At 40.4% G+C, this 14,566-nt stretch overlaps 1 long non-coding RNA gene across 1 annotated transcript; it reads right to left on the bottom strand.

The window, feature by feature from the left end:
- Positions 1-4,184: 4,184 nt before the first annotated feature.
- LOC108448638 lies at positions 4,185-9,837 on the bottom strand. Its single transcript, XR_001864594.1, has 4 exons — positions 9,023-9,837; positions 7,956-8,182; positions 6,468-6,601; positions 4,185-5,013 (listed from the first exon to the last, which is right to left on the bottom strand). It is a non-coding gene; the product is annotated as an uncharacterized LOC108448638 (long non-coding RNA).
- Between the last annotated feature and the right edge of the window lie 4,729 nt (positions 9,838-14,566).

The raw sequence follows: 14,566 nt of genomic DNA, 5'->3' as shown, positions 1-14,566 counted from the left end.
ACAAGAGTTCCTGGCATAGTCAACCTCCACAGCCCCTTAGCCTGGCACCTGGTTCTTTGTGATCCCTCCACGTCACGTGTGGTATTGGGAAATACCAGCAGCAAAGGCTGAGCACTAACACCCACAGCTGTCCTGCAAGTGAAGGGCCTGCAAAGCTGTTAGTGGCTTTTAACTTATGCCTTGAACCCTCCTAGACCATCACCAGGAGAGGTGTTATAAGAGAGTTTGGAGGAACTTAGATGTCAGTGTTACTGCCTTCCAGTGGTTCCTCCCACATGCCAAAACTCAGCAAGCAAATCCAGGTGACTTGCAGATATGACTGTTGGGAGTTAACTTGGCACAAAAGTGACTGGGTTAGAGCATCAGAAAAAAATCCACCTGGTCTAGTGTTTCAGTCAACAGCAGGACTGTTGTCATTGCTCTAAGCATAGAAGCTGCCTGCAGGTTCTAACTTCCAGGTCTCATGGTGAGCACCATGCTCTTGGCTCTCGGTGACTTTGTAGGGATGTGTGTGTGCATGGTCACAGTCAATTGCAGGATAACCCATGACTGAGGTGGAAAAGCAAGTCAGATGCTGGATATTTTCCTCCTGTTGTGTAGCACCTCAGCAGTGCTCTGTTCATCATTCTGTCTCACAACTGGAACAAAGTCCAGGGAAAGTGAAGAAGCAGTGAGTGAATGGAAACAAACTCAAACTGCCCATGTTGCTGCTCTCCTTTGGGAGCTCTGGGGAAGTCCTGGTAACTCAGGTCAGACTCACAACGGTGCCAACAATGAGGTGTGGGGGAGGTCTGTCAGGAAGCAGAGTTGAGGGAAGGCAGAGAGCATAAGAATAGACAATTCCTAACTGTACCTGTACATCTGCAAAAATCTCTGAAGCAGCTGAGAGAGAGAGAGAGAAGAATATGTGGGTCTCTCTAAGGGCATCCAAACAGAGGTGAACATCCCAAGCTTCTTGGTTCATTCAAGAGGACCATCTGAGGCTGAACATCCCCAGGGAATACTGCATTCCCAGCATGGGTTATAGAAACTAATGGTTAGCAGCCTGTTAGAGGTTTCACAATTCATTTCCTTTGAATATTAGTTATTTCTTTTGCCAAAGAGAGGCGAAAAAGGGAGGAGGAGGAGGAAATAAAAACTAAATGGGCTATTTCATTTATTTTATAAGATAAAGTCAATAAGCAGATGGGCGAACTCTGCAGATGGCATTGCTTCAGTCAAGACAGAAAATTCAGTGCTTTCCCTGCATGTGTTTTTTGCAAGATTTCTTTGGAACAAGGAAGTGTATGCAAATAATGGAACCAATCTGCAAAAGCTCATTCAGCTCAGCAGCCATGAACTCTCACTGACTGTGGATACTTGTAACAATAAAGATTCTCCGGCTGGGGAGCCTGGCTCTTAGGTCTGCTTCATATTCTACCCTTGCTTCACTACTCCCTACTCTCACCCCCAAGCTTTTGCAATTCAGTGACAATCAGAGTTAATAAAGGTGTGTCTGTGATCCTATAAAGCAATTTGCATCATCTTCTTTTGTCATGAAATTTTCACAGGGGAAGGAGGAGCAGCAGCATTTTGTCCAAGTAGAGGTTGCCCTGGCAGTGTACCAAGAAGGCTGAAGCCCTTAATTTTCGTAAGAGAGATTTGATTACCGCAGCCCATATCTGAGTGCAGAAATGTGTCCTGCAGAAACTACGCTCCCCCACCCCCTCACTCCCCCTCTTCCAAGATAAATCTAAAAGTAGTCTGGAGCTTACAGTCTTGCATTACTGCCGCTGTGTCACAAGCTTGGGCTACCTTGCTGAAATTATTGTACTAGGTATACAACAGATTACACGACATCTGCCTCTGCCCTACCAAAATAATAATTTTCCATAGCCAGGTTGAAGAAACTGCGCTACTTTCACTAGCCAGAAGTGTCCAGAACCTGCCAGTTGACATTAACTGTGTTGTATGTTATTTCAGTGTGTGTCTATTATAAACAGATGACAATGCAACTTCCATTTTGAGTAAAGGAACTGATAATCGACACAGAGCTATTAAAACATGACAAATAAGTAATGCCTAAGCCAGATAAATAAATGAGCTGTTGGAGAAGTCTTTCTTCTGCTGTACTGTCTAGTGCAAATACAGCAGCCTTGCTCAATAAAGAAGACCTTGTTTAGTTCTGGGCTTGTCTCAACACTAGTCTTTTACAAGCACTTTGGACAAGATCATTAAACCTGCATGTATCAACTGAAGACATGCCTCCCAAATTTCCTGCTAGTGCTGGGAAAAGCTCTAGTTGCACAATTATATCTTGACTAACAAATATCTATTCTCAGCAGTGGGAAGTGAGTTATTTTGCAGCTCTCTATCAGAGTCTACAGATGCCTTGTATGACATTTAGAGAGATTAAATTCCTTTGCCTCTCTTTATACCTGGACTGCTTGTAGGGCATGCTGCTTGGAAAACGTGGGAATATTACAATTGGAATATCTATTATCATGATAATGTGTGGAAATCTGACAGAGCAGTTTGGTAAGGACATTACTGGGGTTCGTAGGTAAAGCAGAGAGGGGATTTTGATATCTGTCATTAGTACAGAACAGTGGGAAAAGCTGCTGTGGTTCCTCACTGGCAAGACACAGTGGGAAGACTGCTACTGCCATAAGCTGGGCACTGGACAAAAGGGTGGGATGGAGCCCTACAGGAAGAGTTGTGCAGGCTGGCTGCCATGGGGGGGGGCCTTTGCTGGCCATGTTGTGGGCAACAGGGCCACACAATGAACAGATACTCCAGCTATCATTTTTATTTTCCAGAAAAAAGTTGGCTTTCCTATCTGGGGTGACTAAACTAAAATGTCTTTTCTCCATTCACCTTGATGCAAGCTCATCTGTTTTTGAACAGAGATCCCAAGTTTTAAGATCCAATTCAAATCTGAAGCTTTCCTTATGGTCTCCACTCTGTGGAGAATTCCTCTGAGTCTGGCAGTTTTCCATATTAGAAATCTAATATTATTTACATTGATTGTGGTTTAGACATAAAGCTTGAATTCGGTCCTATGTGGATAGAAGGACTGAATATCTTCAAACAGTGGTGCAGAGAGAGAAAGAAAGGAAAAGCAAAAAGGCCTTGAATAATATAAAAGATGGGATCTAGCACTACCAAGGAAGCAGACCAAATAACATCGTGGTCTTTTCATTTGTGACTTGTGCAGCACAGGCTTTTCAGGATGGTTGAGTACCCACTTCAGGACCAGGGGGCAGGGGTAAGGAAGAGCTAGCTCACAGCAGCACCTTGACAGCTTGCCAATGCACACACAAGCAATATGCACCTTTTGGTTAGTCCCTGCAGTGAATTATGTTTTCAGTTGTACCTTGCAGAGTGAATAGCAAATAACTTCAGACTGTAACACTGTCCAATCTGTTCCCCCATATGCACTCCTTTTCCAAAGAATACACTGTACCATGTAGTAATGAGGGCATTCAAATAACAATGGAAAGACTGACTCTGATATTCTCCTGTGCTAATTTCAAAGCTGCCTATCCAGTTCTCTGCCTTTTTTGGCAAGTCTCTTTACACCATTTATGCTTGGTTTTAAACAGACTTGGTAGGAGAAAGATTCCAGCACACCTGATCCAACTTTTAAACTCAGCTCCACAGAAAGGCAGATATTACATAGGCATAGAGTTAGAAAGTCAGTAGAACTTTCCCTGCTTCCTAGCACATTTTTATTTCTTAAAATTATGTAAATTCTGTGTTGGTAAGGTAGTAAAACTGACTGTGGGACATTACACATGAACTGGAATGCATGGCACAAGAAGTCACATCTTTCTGTAACACTAAATATTGTCTCACATATGGGAGGCAATATATCAGAACTCACAAATCCTCTTTTAAGCACCTGTAAAAAACCACTGAAACCAACACAGGCCACCTGCGACGTGCAAAGCCCTCAGCCGAAATAGTCACATTCACGAAGCTGAGTTATGAAGTCCTCTATAATAGAAAGTCCTCCAAACTTGAAAGATTTATTGTTCTTCTGGGGGCAGTTTTAGGCATATAACTTATTCCCACTGAGCTCTGGCAGTTTCTCATATCCTGGTTGTTCTCACAGTATCTTCTCTATGGCTAGTCTTGCAGCCAGCTTGTTTTCTAGCTGGATAAGCTGCCTCTGCTGTAATATCAACACTTGTCGGGCCAACAGGGAAGACAGTGGAATCAGATACATATATAGGATAGCAATAGTAATACTGTATATTCTTTATTCCTCGTATTGACTTTCTCCCTGAAGGACTGCGCACAGCACAATACTGAGGGAATTTCAGCCCTTTTACAGGGCCAAGACATGGTTTCTACAACACCTGTGTTCTAGTTAATGCTCAGGTTGGCTATAAGTGGAAAATAACTCGTTACACTTCTGCACATAGGCAAATTTTGATTAAAGACAACAAAAGATTATTTGGGAGGAGTGAGGGTATTTTTTTCTTCTTCTCATTCTGGAAAGGACTACCAAAGCCCTTCTACCTACTGAACTATAAAGACAAAGAATAAAGGTTGCAACTAATGTGGGGGAAAGGGAAAGGTTTTACACCACCACTCTGTCCTGTTTGAGTGGTCCATCTCCATACATTCTTCATGCTTGGACAGTGCAGTTTCTATTAAGAAATGTTCCTTCTTGAGTGTCTGCTTCATGGAGTGATAGCTAATAGAGTGTTGTGTCATACGTGGTGCCTGGCACAGGGCACTGCTCTGCTGTGAATGGGCTCAGCTGAGCACAGTGGCTGTGAGGACATGGGTGAAGGCTCCCAAGTGCACTTGTTGGACCAAATACACTTCTGAAAAAATAGCGTCTTGGAATAAGATGACAAGTAAAAAGCAGCAAGCCTCTGACTGGAAAACAGACAGCCCATTTATTCTTTCAGAAATTCCATTTATGTAGGAGATGGATACAAGCCCTCCATACTGCTAAAATCCTCCAACTCTTGCAGACAGACAGGTCTCCTTTTAACCATTGTCCCAGGTGTATTTCATCTGCAATATAAAACAAGTCTGGCTCACCCCTTTGCAGACCTCTGAACTGTCAGAAGCCTGGGACAGCAAGACTCTCAAGTGACTGCATCACGTGAGAGGGGAGGAGGTCAGAGGGAATCATCGCTTGAGAATGCATGCCCACATCTCAGCTCCTAATCCTGGTCTGACACGGGGCATGTTGGATCATGCATGGAGGAGATGCACAGGGCATGCCACTGCTGGCAGGTGCGTGCTGCTTAACAAGGTTGCTCTGAATGCTGGCCCCTGCAGGTTCTCCTCCACCTGCTCCAGCCCCAGGCTGGAGTGCTTCCTCTCCGCAGCCGCAGTGCTGGCAGCACCTTGGGGGATGCTACTGCAAGGATGGGCACAGGAGGATGGTGCTGCTGCAGGGATGGGTGCCGGAGGGTGGGGCTGCGGCAGGGGGGCAGTGATGGGCGCAGGAGGATGGTGCTGCTGCAGGGATGGGCACAGGAGGATGGTGCTGCTGCAGGGATGGGCGCAGGAGGATGGTGCTACTGCAAGAATGGGCACAGGAAGATGCTACTGGCAGTGGAGGAGTGGCAGCAGAGGGAATACCACTCAAACTGCCTCAGGCTCAGCAGGACTTCTATTGGCATCACCAAAGGATCATGCCACTGCCTTCGTAACTGCAGAAATACTTCCCAAGGCTGACTTTTCCTTTTAGAAATAGAGAAATTTCATCCAGTGAACTATGCATTTCTTGGATGTTATTTGGCTTGCCAAATGGCTGTAACCTGTCAGCTGTACCAGATCAGCCCAAGGCCTAAAAATGCTGTGTCTTGTATCTTATGGCTGAAAGATTAGTTTGTGCATGCTTGGCTAGAGAGGTTCTGTTAAGAGAATCTGTTACATAGAGGTTACTATGCTCCTTGTGTCTTCCTCATAAGGCACATGTGTCCTTTCCCCTAGAAAAACATTGAAATTGTCAAGGGCTTTGCATATGTTAAGGAACTAAAAAAAAAAAAAAAAAAAAAAAAAAAAAAAAAAAAAAAAAAAAGCAAGAAGGTCAGAGAATACACAAGTTCTTTGGGTTCCTGTGTTTTGCAGCCAAAGTTCTGAAAAGCACTTCTGTTCAAGCACAGAAACTGTGGCTCTCTGTACTGTTAGAAGGGTGTCAGCAATTGCAGAAGTGTGGAAGAGGAGAGGAAGTCTCATGGTGCCAGCTGAAGGAAGGAGAAGTAGTGACATGAACAGTGCCCCTTCAACCAGCAAGGAAAAGAGGAATCACCTGCTCTGTCTCTAAACCACCAAGTCTCTTTTCTGTGCTAGCAGGATGCTCCTCCCAGCTCCTACTTCAATTTAAAATTGTCTTTCAGAGAAGTAAATGCAAATGCTCCAGGTGAGAACTCATCAGTATCACAGAAAATAAATGGAACCCATGGAGTCAGGAAAAAAAAACCATTTTAAAAATGGCTGAGTTTCATTGCACTTACTTCTCTTTGAACTTGCTGAAGTTCAGATACGTTCAGAACTGGAGTTTTGGAGCAGATCCACCTCTGTTGTCAACTCACTTATCCTCTGTTGTTGTGGATTGTTTATTTAAAAATAGTGTGCACAAGATATCACTCTAGGTGAAAATGTAGAAAAATTAGTTCTGAGTGCAGTGGCTGTATTTTTTAAAATGCTTTAAATAATATGCTTAAGAAAGCTGAGGACAAGTACGTGTGAAGATATACTGCTTAAAAAAACCTGAACTTTAACCTTGTAGGTCTGCACATTTGTGCAGATATCCACATCATAAACTCAAGCACTCTTAGATTCAAACTGCTGGATTCATCAGGAACTCTTCAGCTGTGGACAGAATATATTTCAGGAAATTGGAAGTAGTACAGAATAATCATGGACTGAAAAGGCTTTTGCCCTGTTCTGAGTTGCAGAGCAGGATTTGGCCCAAAAATACACTATCAGAAGCTCTTTGAATTAATGTAATAATAGAATATGGTGTTTTTATTTCTTTTACGTAATGGTCTCCAATTCATTCATAAGTATTGTTTAGCACTAGCTACAGCTCCGTTGTGGGAATGTGTTTTCACAGGCAGCTGTGATATGGTTGTATGATTTACCCTGGTTCACAAAATTTAAAAACAACAAAAAACAAAGAGTAAACAAAATGAGGCAGGGAAAGGGAAGCAAGAAAAGGGCCAGGGAATCAATCAAGATTGGAATGACATCACTCTCACTAATTTACCTGACCAAAAGGATGTTAAGTCATACACTGTCACGATTCTACACAAGGTTATTTTTGACATTTTTTATTTACTTCCTTTTTGACTGCTTCCTAGGTTTCCTCAGGGAGGGATAATAATGTCTACCCTCAGAGAAGCCCAAACTGTATTATTGTACTCCCGGAACAGTTCCTAAACCCAGTTGCTTCTCAGACATTAAAATACACTGTATCTGTCAACCCATCCCTTTTAACTTTCCCAAGCATTGGATGTTTGTGCAGTGCTTTATGTGCATATAATTGCAATGACACAATTGAAATATGCTTAAAAAGATAGTTTTATAATAAGTCTCTGTGTTGTTACTCAAGTGAGGTTACTTCAGTTTCTGGCTTGTCACAAGAACCAGCCATAGAGGAAATATATGGGCCTTTTCACATGAGGGAAAATTAATACTGGGAACTTTGTAACTAAGAAGATGTTGAGAGACGTGCACCCATTAAAGTCTCTGACTAACAAACCAGGGAAATGATGGCAGACCACTGGTTACTGTGAGAAAGATGCTCTTGCAGTTTCCCCACCCGGTAAAGGCTGGGTCCAAATGTTTGTTGTCAGTTGCTAGAGAGCCTGTAACTTGACATAACCAGGCGCTGATGTCAGGGCTTCTGGACTAATACTGAGCTAAGCTCTTGTCAGCATTTATAGTTAACCTTTTTATTATGGATTGATGGCACAAAGCAAACTTAAGTCAATGTTTACCTCTACTGTTAAAAGCAAGGAGAAGGGACGAGAACAGTTAGTGGCTTCAGGATGGCTTGATAGTCAAAGACTAGTGTCCTTGTAAATCTGATAAATAACAGACAGTCCAAATTTTTGTAAGAGCTCCAAGGTTTCCTGTGGGATTCCTTTAGATAAGGATTTGAAGGGCGCTGGTTACTTCCGAAGGTACGTTCCTCTCTCAAGGTCCAGCATATGGGGAGAAACAACTTCAAAACACAGAGAAGGAACATATGGGGAGAAACAGCTTTAAAAAAAAACCCCAAACCCAACAAACTGACTAGTACTTCTTTGCATATAGACTGTCTACACTCTCTTAGAAGAAGCAGGAAGTCAGTGGATGTGTAAAGCAAGAGGAACAATTAGATAAGACAATGGTGAGCAGAAACACAAAATGCAATGGAACCAAAAAACACATTGTCATATGTAACCTCCTGAGTCAGGGTCATGCCCTAAATACACAGGACTGTCTGAAAGTAGTGCATGTTGTATTTAAGTACCTAAATACAGACTTAATGCATACCTGTAAAATATTTTTCAGATCCAGCATAATATCTTTTTATGTACAATATGTTCCTTTAATAAGGAAGAGACAGCAATCCTGAACCTGTAGTCAGAGGTGCTTGTCTTAAAGAAGGTTCCTGGAACCATCTTGGCTCAGGTTCAAAGGCTGCTCAAATGTTTAAGCTCAAACTAATCAAATTAAGTGTGTTCTTGACAGATTATGTTCCCCCTTTCGTAGGTCTCCCGTGGGGGATATTAGTCACAAACTCAGAAGAACGCCTACACTGCATCCACACAATTTGAGGTAAATGTTAAAATCATCCCCCACCTGAGCACACAAATCTGGTAACTGCTCAACCATTTATGCAATTTGCATGTGTAAATGAATTTAGCATTCACAGATGGATTCCTATGCGTATTATGGATAGTTAAGAGTAGAATCTGAAAGCTTCTCTGTAGTTATTTCCCACGAGGGGATTTTATCACATCAAATTATAAATCTATATGTTGAGATATGTCTATATATAAAGATGCACAGAACATACCTGCCTGTGTTCACTTCTGGAGCTGTACCAGTGCTTAGCCAATTGAGAATGTGATGGTGGAGCTCCGTACAAGGTTGTCTTTGCTTGTCACATTTTGGGAAGTGAGCAGGACAGCAAGACTGGCAATTTTTTCAAACTGTAGTGGCCTCTGAGAATAGCTGATTTCATGCCCTCTGAGTGTTTGGATTTCAGTTTGTAGATCGTTTCAACTATTGCTCTATTTTTTGGAATGCAAATCTTCAGGTTATGCAATGTACTATTCAAATTCTTTATTGTCAGTACTCAGAAAGGAAGTGTGTCACCAGTCCCACTGGCCACTTATTGGCACCAAGTTGTTAGCAAAGTGTTGTATGAGTGCTGAGTTTCTGGCACTGCCCTTCTTTAATATTTTTTTCCTTTAGAGAACAGACAAACACAGTTCTGATCTACGCAGATGAATGTAGAAAAATAAGGTGGTTTAAGGTTTGAGTCTGCCAGCTCTGTCAGTATTATCAGGTTCTGTAGTGTAATACAAAATGAAAGTATTTTTGCATGATCAGTCCAGGGAAGAATTGGGTGGTTTAAATGATCAATACTTCACCTAGCCTTAGAGAATTCAATTTTCATCAACTTCTCATGAAAACAGAAACATCTTCCAGATATTCACATGTTAAAAATACAACATCTCTCACTCACAGGTTTGCAAAACTGTTTCCCGATATGATTTTTAGTTTCTAAACGGGTGAGAATTCCAGGAAAGGTAATTTTAAAAGTTATCCTATACTTCATGTTTAGGGATCAGATTAAAGTTTGGGTAACAGTAATGGCACATTTAGACTTTTGAAATTCCTCATGGGAACCACAGAGCTACTAGTAAGAGCCATGAATGTGACTTTGCCTGTATGCCTGTAGGCATAGATTTATATTACAGTATTATAGGTTTATATATTTGAATATTCCCTGTCAGATAAAAGAACATTAATCAGTGTAAGATGTTAGGAATTGATAAATCTCTTGACTAATTCTCTGGGGACATCTCCCTCATACTGATGTGCTTTTGGATTAAATGAACTATGTTTACCTTAAATTCTATTCCATAACACCTTGAAAGTCTTAATCTCAAAGACTGCCAGGAAATTTTGGGAAAACAAGAAAAAAAAAAAAAAAAAAAGCAAACAAATCGAAACCTGCAATACTCTTCTTAAGTCATAACACAAAAAAGATTTCAGCACTTCTTCCTCTTAGAAAAAAAAGAGCAAAAGGATACCTCTGAATACCCGGATTCTCTACCTTGTTGGTTTATTTTTTAGGAATAAAATACTAATAGAAATTTAAGAATGATAAGAAATTTAGAAAAAGTATCATACCAGTAAGCAGACAGTGGTATAGGACGTTAACAAACTAGAAAAATGAAGCTGATCATCTGAAGTGATGGGGACTCTTTTCTGCCTACTTAAAACTCAGTTTCTGGTTTGCAAATTTACAATGCTAATGCCCCATAAAGACTTCTTAGGTGAAAAAAGTCTTTGCTAAAGACTTCATGTTTCCTTCTTTCCTATTCTCTCATATTATTTCATCAGACATTGATGACAGTAATTCGAACAGAAATAAAAAGGTTTCTATAAAACATCCAGAGAGTCCTTTAGGTAAACCGGTGTTAAAAAAATAGCACTGACAATTCCTCTCAGTTTCAGAACCTCACAAGAATTAGAAAAACTGTTATTTTCTCTTTGTAAACCACTTTAACATCAGGGTATGTTACTTGAAAATTTCAACCCTAAAAAAGAAATGGTCAAAAATAATACTAATCCTGTGCACTAATTTTTGCAGCAGATGTGCTGTTACAGGCATTCTCTGCCCTTTGCTGGGTTTTAGCTGCTGCTCTTGTTTTTACCTGCTGCTGGAATATAGCTTTATCAGATGAGGCTGCTGTGTTACACTGCTGCTTCCTACCAGTGTGTTCCTGTTTCATTTCTTTAATTACATCTCTACTGTTTATGCCATTTGCAATATGTGAATGAAAACAGAAACCAAGGCATGAAAGAAATTGACAATATAGATTAAGTTATAAATCTGTAATCTCTCTTAGTCTGCTACTTCAGACTTTACTATCCTCATATGCATTTTATCTTGTTACAGTGATATACTGGATTTGTGTGTACCCTCTAAAAAGCCTAATCATTTGGGAACCCTTTGGTTAACTATGTAGTAGGATCACTTTTTCAGGCACAGCAAGTATTTTTCCATCCAGCTCTATCTTCACAAACTCAAGACGTCTTTGATAGATAAGGTTATTCATTTCTTTGTCATTTTCAGCATGGACTTTTTAGCATTTTGGTCTGAGGTATGACTGTTGCCAGCATAGCTGTATAGCTAAAACCTGTAGGAAAAATGCAGCTGAAAAGAGCAGATACAGTGTTCTGCTTCTCATAAGGTAGTGAACTGCTCTCCTATAAACACTTCACTGTCAATATATCTTCATCCTCAATTTAGAATATAGTTGGAACAGTACAGTTTCTGGGTAGAAACATGGCCCGAATGACTTTCATGGTTCATTTTAAACCCAGTTGGCTGTCCTGGTTAATGTGGAGTTCTAATGCAGTTTGATAACAGATAGATTTAGTTTAAATGTTTTCTTGAAAAAAAAAGTATTTAAAACATTAATTAATCTAAGATTAAATGCTTTACTTCACAGGAATTTAGAGTTCTGATGAATCAGAACCCAGTGAGTAAATGAATAGCTACATGGTTTTTAGAAGTTCTCCTTTTAGATTATACACTCTCAAGCTCAAAAACTACTGATATTTCAGCACAATGATTATTATACTAATTACTTTTTGCCAGAAAATACGTTAAATGTTACCACATGAATATAAAATAGAAACTGTTTTAAAATGTTTATTATATTGAAAATATACTATGCTATTATTATGGTATCCCATATATGGGATATGCTAGATGAACAGAATCCATAAAAAGAGTATGCTTGTTCTGGGAAAGCAATCGTCTAAAGACAGAAAGAAAACAAGAATTATGAGGAGAGAAATAGTATATTTTAATCATAAAATCACTGTGAGGTGATGTGATACTGAAGCAAAGAGTGTCATTAACATACATAATTTCATCTACTCAGACCTCAGAAGAAGAATATTTGTGAAGGTTACTTCTAAGTTTTTCTGGTCATTTTTCCTTGCAAATGAATTTTTAGACAGTCTCCAAACACTATCAGTCAAATGAATCAAGTATGTTGGGACAAACTGTATGAATACAACAAAAGGTGATTGTGGAAATTTAACAGTTGAGACTAGTGAGAAAATTGCAATGTAAAATGGTTTTATTAGAAAATATAAACCCCGAAATGTTCCACCAGAACATTTTCAGTGCACTTCTGACAAAACGCAGACTGGATCCACTGGGGATCTGCAGCTTGTTCTGAGTTCTGCCGTCTGCCGTTAGATCCAGAACGTAACCAAGACCTTGAGCTTCCAAGTCCATAGCTCTGTGTCAGTGCCACACTGCTGGCTTGGTGGCTCACATTTATCCCCCAAGGCACCCAGGTCCTCTGCTATCAGCCCTGCCTTGCCATATGGGTTATTTCAAAACCAGTGGTCCAAATGTTTCCTTGCTTCCTATCTCTGAGTGCCGTTGCTGGGAATGTGGGAATCTGCGTGAAATGAGGTCTCTCTCTGCTGGGAACAACTTCAGGATACCTGAAGTGATGGATGACTATCTTGTACCACATCAGTATTTTTATCTAAATGCATGACACCAAATCATTTATTTAATTTAGGGCGTAGTATGGCATTATAGCAATGATGTCACTGAAAGACATGTTCATGCTTTTCAGAGCAGCTCCTTGTGTAAAGTTGCACTCACACAGCTATAAAGGTATTAGGCAAGTAAGACTTATATTTGTATAGAAACTGATGTTAGCCTGATATAATCTGAGTGGACATAGCATTCTCTATGTTGATTTAGCTTTAGTTAATTGCCTGCTGACTTAAGCTAAATCCTTAAACCTACTCATAACTTCCCATATATCAGGGTGTGCTCTAATCATTATAGTTTTCTTTTCTGTAAAGTGACTTAGAAGTTCAAGACTCCTTTTAGAAATTACTTCAATCTCCAAGAACCTCAGACTTTTTGTAAGACACTAAAACTTAAGCTTATCTTGAAAATTATATCAGTGGCCTTGAAATGGCAGGAGTCTCCACCTGCGTCGTGCAGCATAAAGCCCTAGACTGGAAAACAAGTCCAAAGTAAATATTTAATTGAGGATAAACAACAGTTCAGAGAGATCAAAGAGAGAACTTACACTTCTGACCACGACTGTTTAAACTTGCCCAGCTGCAGGTTAGGAGCAGTGATCACTTTGAGGTCACCTTCACACTCAGAAATGACAGGAACTTCATTATTTAAGCCATCTCAGATCTGCAGGCATAAGTTCTCTGGAGAGCTCTGAACTCTAAGCTAGCTACACTTTTTCCATGCCTGAGGATTTCTCATGTCTCATTAAATAATGATCTCCAATCATGAAAGCCAGTGGTGATCACAAGCTCTTAAACTGTCAGTTATCTGGTATTTGCATCTCTTACTGAGGGGAAAGAGCAGGGCGTGGAAGGGAGAAAGATGGCATGCAAAGTGAAACTGAAGTCAGAGAGAACTGCAAACATGCAGGCTGAAAAACCCTGCTGTTAAACTATCCTATAATATATAGACTCATAAAAAGTTAGGAATGAGGATGTAGCTTCTGGCAGTGTCAATACACCAAGTAAGCAAAATGTTAGCATGGCTTAAGACAGCTTCATGATCTTAATTTTCCTTCCCTGCCTCAATCATCAATGTGATTATTTAATATAACCAAGGAGATTTAATACTTTAATCTTCTACCTTTGTTGGACATGGTGGCATTGGTTCCAAATATGAGACTCAAACATACATCATCATCACATCATCATCATATATTCTGGCTGAACTTGAAGACCTTGCCTTGTAATGTGAGTAACAACAGTTTTAGCATTAATCCTAGCTTTCAAGAGGCAAGTATTTTCCATGAGGAGGGAAGATGATTTGAACAGAAAAACATCTAAATATCTACATAAGAAACTCATAGAATAGCCCCTTTCTCTGTCTTGCTCAGGGAATCTAGCCAAATGTTTCAGGGCTTGCAGATGGAGCTAGTGGCCTGACCACACCAGCCCTTTATATCTGCCCATGAAGTTTTGGGATTCTGTTCCAGGCTCTGGGACAGCTGGACAACGCTTCTCCAGTCAATGTTCCTCTCCAGTGCACTGCCTTGAAAATATTAACAACAACAAGTTACTTCCCTGTCAATAAAAAAGGGCTATCATGCAATAAAATGACCAAGATGAAGGTACAGGAGGACCTTAATGTAGTTGAAAACAAAGAATAACTGGTGTGTGAAACTGTGAAAAGTAGAGAACTGAATTTTTTGATAGATCAAAGAGGAAGAGTCAGGCCTCCAAAATCATAATTTAAAAAAAAAGTCTGTGTTTCTTGTGCACATTGCACAGTCTTATCCCCAAACTCAGTTGCCCCGCAGGT

Source organism: Corvus brachyrhynchos, unplaced genomic scaffold, assembly GCF_000691975.1.
Source record: "Corvus brachyrhynchos isolate BGI_N302 unplaced genomic scaffold, ASM69197v1 scaffold188, whole genome shotgun sequence".
NCBI classification, from domain to species: Eukaryota; Metazoa; Chordata; class Aves; order Passeriformes; family Corvidae; genus Corvus; species Corvus brachyrhynchos.
The sequence above is the reverse complement of the archived record's forward strand: the minus strand, read 5'-3'. Positions and strand labels throughout refer to the sequence as shown.